The following is an 8,772-nucleotide window of genomic DNA, read 5'->3' on the forward strand; positions in this document are numbered from 1 at the left end:
AATTAAAGTACTTGAGCCATCTACAACATGTCCTTGACCAGATCTCAATGATTTCCTTTGAATCATTTCTAGTTCATATGTTTTAAGAATTCCATATAGAACTTCCAGTGTTATTCTGCTCAAGTCTCTCCCTTCCCTGATTGCTGAGATTTTCTGTTCCAAATGATCAGGGAGAGTAAGCAAGAATTTCAGGTTCACCTCTTCAGCTTCATAATATTTGTCATGGAGCTGCAAGTCATTTATCAGCTTGTTGAACCTTTCAAACACATCTGTTATACTTTCCTTTGGCTTGGCCATGAAACCCTCATACCGTGAAATCAGTATCCTTCTTTGATTAGATCTAACTTCCTCAGTTCCTTCACAAAATATCTCAATCTTTTCCCAGATCTGTTTGGCAGTGTCACAGTTGACAATGTTGTTGTACATTACATTGTCAAGTGACTCTATCAATATCAGCTACAAGCCACTATCCAGGGAAACTTTTTCTTTTTTAGGCTCAGTGTACTTAGAAGGGTCTTTTAGAGCATAATGAGCTGGAATGACCATATCACCATCAGTTGATTCTTCAACTCTTACCATGGGAATGAAAGGTCCATTTTTGAGAATCTGAATGTAGAGTGGATTGACCATCTTGATAAACCACAACATTTTCTTTTTCCAAAGAGTGTAGTTAGCTTTGTCAAATGTAGGAATTTTGATGCTACTGATTTTCTGTGTATTCATTCTTCCAAGATCTTGAATTTATTTATATTCAGATTTTTCTCTGATACCACTTGTTGGGAAATGAATAACACACAGAGGGGGGTGAATATGTTTTACTGTTTTAAGCTTTTCTTGAATATTTTATGGTTGAACAAAGTAAATTAAATCTTGTAGAGAAAGTGTGTTCATGCAGAAATTAAACTTGCAAGAATAAAGAACACAGATCTTCAAAACTCACTTAATTTTATATTAAAATTAAGAATGTTTTGCTACAAAATTTCTAGGCTCTTTGTTGATAAAGAGCTTAGCTTCCTCTTGAGAGAGTTACAAGATTTTCTATCTAAATTGTTACAACTAACTAAAGGACCAGTGTTAACTTTATAATTTAGTTAACTACTGGTTTACACAGTGTACAATAAGACATGCTATTAGCTTTAGTAAACTGTCACTTGTCATTTCCATTTTAGGGAAAGTGTATCTTCTATTTCTGGCTTAACATATCTTAGAATCCTGTGTTTACTTTGATCTTCCTTTGTCAGTTAATCTTCACCATTGATCTTACACATCCTTCAAGCTGTTTTTTGTAGACTTATCAATCCAGCTGTTTGGATTGTTTGTTGATTGTATATCTTGGATATTGAACTGATCTGCAATTTTGTACTTTGAGATTTTACCTCGAGATCTCCAGTTTGATCTATAGAGAACTTGACATCTCGATAAGTATATTGGCTTATCGAGATCTCTAGTACTCTATAGTTAATTTGACTTTTAGAGATCTCCCAGTTCTCTATAAGAGAATTTGGCTTGTCGAGATCTCTAGTCTTCATATTTTCACTTTGACTTATCGATATCTCTGAGTTCTCTAGTGGCTTATTGACTTATCGATAACTCAGAGTTCTCTAGTCAAATTTGACTTGTCGATAACTCAGAGTTCTCTAGTGAATTTCGGCTTATCGATATCTCTGAGTTCTCTAGTGGAATTTGACTTATCGATAACTCAGAGTTCTCTAATGAATGTTGACTTGTCGATAACTCTGAGTTCTCTAGTGAAGAAATGACTTGTCGATATCTCAAATCTTCATGTCTTCAATTTGGCTTATCGATATCTCTGAGTTCTCTATAAGCTTTCTTGAGTTCTCTATAAGTCATTCTGGAGTTCTCGAATGACTACTCTATAACACTAAATCCGTGACTTGTAGAGATCTTGACTTAGAATATTTTTCCTAAAACAGATTTATTCAACTCCAAGCTTCTTCATAATTCTTCTGAGGCATGATCTTCTTGATCTTCTTCTAGATAGAATTCTTAGGCTTGACACTGTTTATAGAAAAAGACTTCAGTCTGCTCTTTTACATTTTTACAGACTTTAAATGTTACAAGTACAAATGCAGACTAAGATTACAATACAACTTACTTAGGGTTGTCAATTTGACTTAGTCTTGTTAAAGTACATGCATGTCTTGCACAACAGTTAGACATTAGTGTTTGTATGTTTGACAAAGGTAGTATATTTACAAGATGTACAGTTTTGTGTATATAACTTACAAGTCTCCAACATTTTTTCTTTAAGTTGAGGCTGATATATTCCTTTTTTGGTTTCTGTGATGGCGGCTAGTTGTACTTCTATGTTGCTTTATGCACCTGAATTAGAGGAATGATTAATTTTTTTTGTTCAATATTTGTTTCTTTTTTTTTACCTATAGATCTCGAATGGTGTTATGACCTATGTTACTCAGGAAGTGAAAGATCTTTATCATCTTTTGGAGCATGAATTTCTGCCTCTAGATCTTGCATCGGAAGTTCAACCATTGTTGGCAAAGATTTCAAAAGTCGGGGGTAAGATTTCATCTGCATCATCCCTAGATATTAACGTAAAACCCGGTTTGGGTGTACGAAGAAGAATCCCTGGTAAAAACTGTTTGATGCATATATAAAATCCTTAGTTATTTACTGTTTTTGAAGTTTATTTACTATTTTTTCAGAATGTGATAGAAGCTGAACTTGGAGAAAAATTGCTAGCTTCTATTCCGAAATCGCCAAATCAGAGCATACCTACCAGTATGGTTATGAAGGCAAGTCAGGTCACCTTCAGTTACTGGATACTAATTCTTTGTTGTTTTGTGATCAATTTTGCGCGTGTTTCTTGTTCAAAAACAGAAAGCACACACTGTATTTCCAGCACACTTGATAGCTGAGGCTATTTCAACTCTACATAATCTTGATTTGAGATGATCTGGACCGATCACGCTTAATGAGTGTTTTCTGCATATATGAATTTGTATAAGCTTGAAGCATTAAACTCTTCTGAAACTGGCGACAAGCAAAAAATTTAACCTGAAGAGACTTTCTTCGCATAAACAGGAATCAACAGTAATGTTCCCTAGTGCAATCATAATTTAATTTGAAACCATGACGGTTATTGAAACTAAAAAACATGAGATGGTATTATTTCACTTTCGTACAGAGAAATTTTGGTTTTAGGTATGTGTACAATTGCATTGGCTGAACTAGAGATTAGAATTAGATTTTTGATATCTAAAGAATAACTATTATTTTAGTTATATACCTGTTGCCAGGTGCTTCTTAATTTGTACAAGAATATCAAACTAATAAGACTTACTTTTTATCCCAAACTACCTCATCATTGTGGTTTCTAGCCATACATTTCTCTGTTTATTAATGTTTATATTGGCCATGGATCTTTTTTAAATTATAGGTTTTGAGTCACTTGTGCATAGTAATCTGGGAAGTTGATGTTTTGCTAGATTAAGAGGTCATGCACTGGTACACTTCTATAAGAACTTAGAAAGCAGTTTCCTGAAGTTAATATATCGGATATTAGATAGCTGAATCCCCTTGTTATATATGTTTGTGTATTAATAACGATACTACTTATGTTGGCTCTCTATATATTATTTTCATATTGAAAGTACTTTAAATATTAAAAAAAATTAAAGTGAAGATAAAGACAGGAGTGTCTTTAAGGGTATGATGAGTGTCTTGCCGGTTTTGGGGAAACTTTGGGTCACTCACTCTTCAAATTATAGGGTTTGGAGAAAAATTGCTAGCTTCTATTCCGAAATCGCTAAATCAGAGCAGACCTACCAGTATGGTTATGAAGGCAAGTCAGGTCACTGTATTTTCAGTTCTGGATACTAATTCTTTGCTATTTTGTGATCAATTTTGCGCGTGTTTCTTGTTCAAATACAGAAAGCACACACTGTATTTCCAGCACACTTAATAGCTGAGGCCATATCAACTCTACATAATCTTGATTTGAGATGTTCTGGACCGATCACACCTAATGAGTGTTTTCTGCGTATATGAATTTGGATAAGCTTGAAGCATTAAACTCTTCTGAAACTGGTGATAAGCAGCTCACGCTCCTTCAGGTGAGCATCAATATGTTATACATTAAGATTTAGATTATATATGTCCATTCTTCTATAATTGTCATCTTAGACTCTCTAATCTCTCTATCTTGCGTATAATTTTTCAGAAAATGCCTTTTCTCTATACGTTCAATACTGGGGAACACTACGAAAAATTTGCACAATGGAGCTTTTTAATATGAAGAGCATCCATAAGTTTCACGTTATTAGGGAAAGTGTCTCAGATCAAAAGACAATAATATCTCAGAAGGTGGAAAAGACGATCAACGTTGGCAAGGAATTCTTCACGCTAACAAGTGGAATTATAGCCAGAGCCGGTTCTGGTAAGAGGGTTGGCAAGGAAATTAAAGGTGTTAGCTATGTTAGTATGTTATCTTGTTATAGACTGACCGACAATGTAGATTTTTTGTTGAAATTTGACAGTTAAAATTTTTATAGGTACAAACTTAGCTGTCCCTTTGCAATTGGTGTTGGATTCAATTGGGTAAATCATAAATGGCTTGCTTGGTTAGCTATTTCAGTTTGCCTGCATTGTGCATTACCTAAATTTAAGTGGTGATAATTACTAACAATGAGGTTGTCTACGAGAGTGTGCAACAAGCCTTACAGGCTACAATAGACTAATAGAAATATTTGGCTATAATAGACTAATACTCCCTCCGTCCCTTTCAATTGTTTACATTTTTTAGAGAGTGTTCGACACGCATTTTAAGGTGCATATAAAGTATAGTTCTGTAATTATTTTTTACAATTTTATTTTTCTAAATAAAAATTAAAACATTCAACTTTTATTCAGAAAAAAATTTTGTAAAAATAAGTTACATAACTATACTTTTTATGCACCTTAAAATATGTGCCAGACACTTTCTCAGAAATGTAAACTATTCAAAGGGACTGAGGGAGTATATAATTAAACTCTGATATATCCCAACTATTGAAATATTTCTTCTTATGTAAAAATTATGATTCTTTGTTTTCTTGGGTCAGGTGGAGGACTATGTTTAGGATTTCAGCCATCCCACTGTCCTATTGGCAGTAGGTATGGTAGTTTCTCCAGTGTTCTAGATAATAGAATAGAAAATTATGATTTTTGATCGATACAATTTTCAGTGTAGTTATCAATATTGGTGCTCCACTCTTCTTGTTCAAATAGTTGGCTGGTATAAACGTTGTTGTATATTACTCAACTTCTGTTTTCAACAGTGCTGGTAAAGTCTCTTATTTTACCAGTGCTCTCGTTGGGACATCAAATGATTTTATTTATGCAAGTTCATAGTATCTTTTAATAGTTGAAGTGATTGGTTTGCAATTATGTTGCAGGCACAACTGTAGCATCTTCCGTGATGGACAAGCAGGGAAGGAAGAGTCTACTTGTTATAAGCTTCGCGGGAATGGTATTGTAGCGTACAACTACATTTTATTCTTGTAGGCATGTAGCTCATAGATTTACACAAACAAATTTTGTAATGTAGATGTTTGTATTTTGGTAAAAGATAATTATGTGTAATTATGATCATAATGTAGATGTTTGTATTTTGGTGGATGTTTGGATGTAAACTGGTGCTAACACTACAAAATATTAGAATATATTGGATGTTTGGATGTTAAAAAACTAGTGGTATTAGATGTTTGTTGATGAAAATACATTTGGCTATTGTGATATAGTTTTGGTTTATATATATGCAAGAACAGGATTCATATACCAATCAAACCTAACAAATAACTAATGTCCTATAGAGGTTTGACATCAGCTTATTATATAGAAACAGATGTCTTTTATGAACAAAACATCAGTTTAGTTTAAGATGACCAATGTTAAATTACATCTTTAACAACAACTCAAAAGTTATCTTAAATACAAGCTTACATAACTGATTTCTAATATTATAATTTACATCAGTTCATAAAATAACCGATGTTAAAAGTACTTATTTACAACATCCAAATTTTCATAAACATTGTCTTTGTCTTTTTTTTCTTTGTGTGTCACATGCTTAAATTGATAGAAATTAAAATATAAACTACTATTGAACTCATGATTTTATGTTAAAATGTAATATATTAGAAAAAGACATCGATTTCTAAGTTAGAACTGTTGTCTACTGTTATTTTAGACATCGGTCTAAACCGATGTCTAAAACTCTCGACCTTTCTCTACACATGCAAAGATATCGCTTTTAAAAAATTTTACCATCGGTTTATAACCGATAACTTTTGACCTGTTTCTTGTATTGATGGTGAGATAAATCAACTTCCCAAGTAGACGCTGGTAAGGTTGAGGGTCCTCCAATAATACTCCTTTATTCGGGGTTAAGACCAGGTGAGTATCCATAGGAAACTTGAGAGGTAAATCATTACTCATTCCAAACTCCTTTAACAAATCCGCCACATAATTTCTCTGTGATATAAAAATCCAGCCTTGCTTCTATCGATTTCGAACCCCAAGAAATAGTTGATAGGTCCAAGGTCTCTCATCAGGAAGTGTGTGGACAACATTGCTTTAAGTTCAGCTATGGCTTCTTGACTATTCCCAGAAATTAGAATGTCGTCCACATATATTAAAACAAGTGTGATGGTGTCTCGAGTCACCTTTGAGTATAAGCTATAGTCTGCCTTCGAGTGATTAAATCCATTTGAGGTCAGCGTTATAGATAGCTTATGGTGCCATTGTCTTGATGCTTGATGAAGCCCATATAATGCCTTCCGTAATCTGCATACCAGTGTTTGAATGTTGTCATTTCCAGCATCAGCAGTCCCCATTTTAATTCTGCATCCACGTCCTTTATAACCTTGTGGCATTTTCATGTAAACCACCTCATCCAAGTCCCCATTAAGAAGGCATTTGAAACATCTAGTCGATGAACATGCCAATCTTTCATGGCAGCCACTACTAGGAGAGCTCGAACAATCATCATTTTAGCCACCGGAGCGAACGTCTCTACATAATCTATACCATATATTTGCTTGTAGTCCATCATGACCAGTCGTGCTTTATGCTTCTCTATCGATCCATCCACCTTAAACTTTGTTTTAAAGATCCATTTACACCCGATGGCTTTCCTGTTTGGAGGTAAAGTCGTGACTTCCCATGTTTCATTTATTTCTAATGCCTCAAGCTCTACATTAATCGCCTCTACCTAGTGCAAAGACTTCACTGCCTGATTGAAGTACAATGGGTCAACTTGAGGTTCTATTGCTGCCAAGAAATAGTGGAATTTGGGGCTGATATATTATGATGCAACATCATTGATTGTCATGACATTGTTGGCTTTCGTTGTTACAAAGTCGTTCATCCACGTTGGTTGTTTAGAAGTTCTGCTTGATCTTCGCACCTCATGTGTCTCTTCCTCAACAAGATTTCCAGAATTTCCACTCTCCCTTTCACCTTCATCAGTTTCATTGGTAGTGAATTCTTCCCCAGACTCGTCTTCTTCTTGCTGGTCAAAATCAATCCCAGCATTGGCATCAAGCTCGTCATCATATGCATACTCCACAGAAGAATTTGTAGTATCAGGCAAAGAATCCACACACATTTTGTCAACACTTTTGTTCAATGTGAACACTCCTTCATGAAATACCACATCTCGTGAAATAAAGGACTGCATATTCTCCATCCTTAACAGCCTGTATTGTAACGCCCCCAAATCCGGGGTCAGAGCATTTGGTCGTCATTATAAAACCTCATTCCAAATCATCCTGTTTAATCAATAAACAAATGCCAGCGGAAGATATTTAGCATCTATGACCCCAAACTAATCCAAGATCTTTTAAGGTTACAGTTCTAGAAACAAGATATCCAAATTCCACAAATAAATTTTCTCTTTCTTTTAAAACTCTTTTCAACAATTCCAACCCTTAAAACTTAACCCGCTAGTATAACTTCGAGAAGAAGTATACTAGGCCCAAATACAATACACAATTATAATATAATATAATATAAACACTTTACACAATAAAACTTACACTAGTCCGCAAAACCTGGACCAACCACCTTCCGAAAGCTTCTTCTTTGATTCCTTGAATTACGCGGCTAAACAGCGCAAGCTAATCCTCACTGGAGGTTAAATTTGAAAACAGGCAGGTATGAGCGAAAGAAATGCTCAGCAAGATCATTGTAATATACATATGGTCGTTTTGATATAAAACCGACATCTGCATCAGAGCAGAACATTTAAAAATCATAATTGCTGAACCAGAAAATTTGGTTAAGGAATCCCAGAATTGATTCCTTCTCTGTATTCAAAATCCTTTTGATATTTTTGAGCGAAAATGCTTCAGCAATACTTTAAATCTCGACGAGAATAAAACTCACAAAATAGTGTTTACGGAAATATCGTAAACAACATTTATGACGCCCTCCAAACCCGGGTCAGAAGTTTGGGGTTCACAACACACACATACTCAATATATATACGTGCTTATGAAAGTAATATATGCAAATACCCTACTTACCATGACCATGGATCGCAACAGGTTAAATTATGGAAACAAGCCACAACCTTAACTTTTATTACATCGTACCAAATCCCAACTAGTTCCTCTTACAACTGATAATGATATCATTCTTACAATCTTACATAACTCATCTACATTATAAAGCTCCTGCTAACTCGATCCATCTTATCTTGGAATCCTAGCTCGCACACTGGACCGAGAATCCTCGTTACCAACAATTTCC

This window comes from Apium graveolens, chromosome 8, assembly GCF_009905375.1.
Source record: "Apium graveolens cultivar Ventura chromosome 8, ASM990537v1, whole genome shotgun sequence".
Classification (NCBI taxonomy): domain Eukaryota; kingdom Viridiplantae; phylum Streptophyta; class Magnoliopsida; order Apiales; family Apiaceae; genus Apium; species Apium graveolens.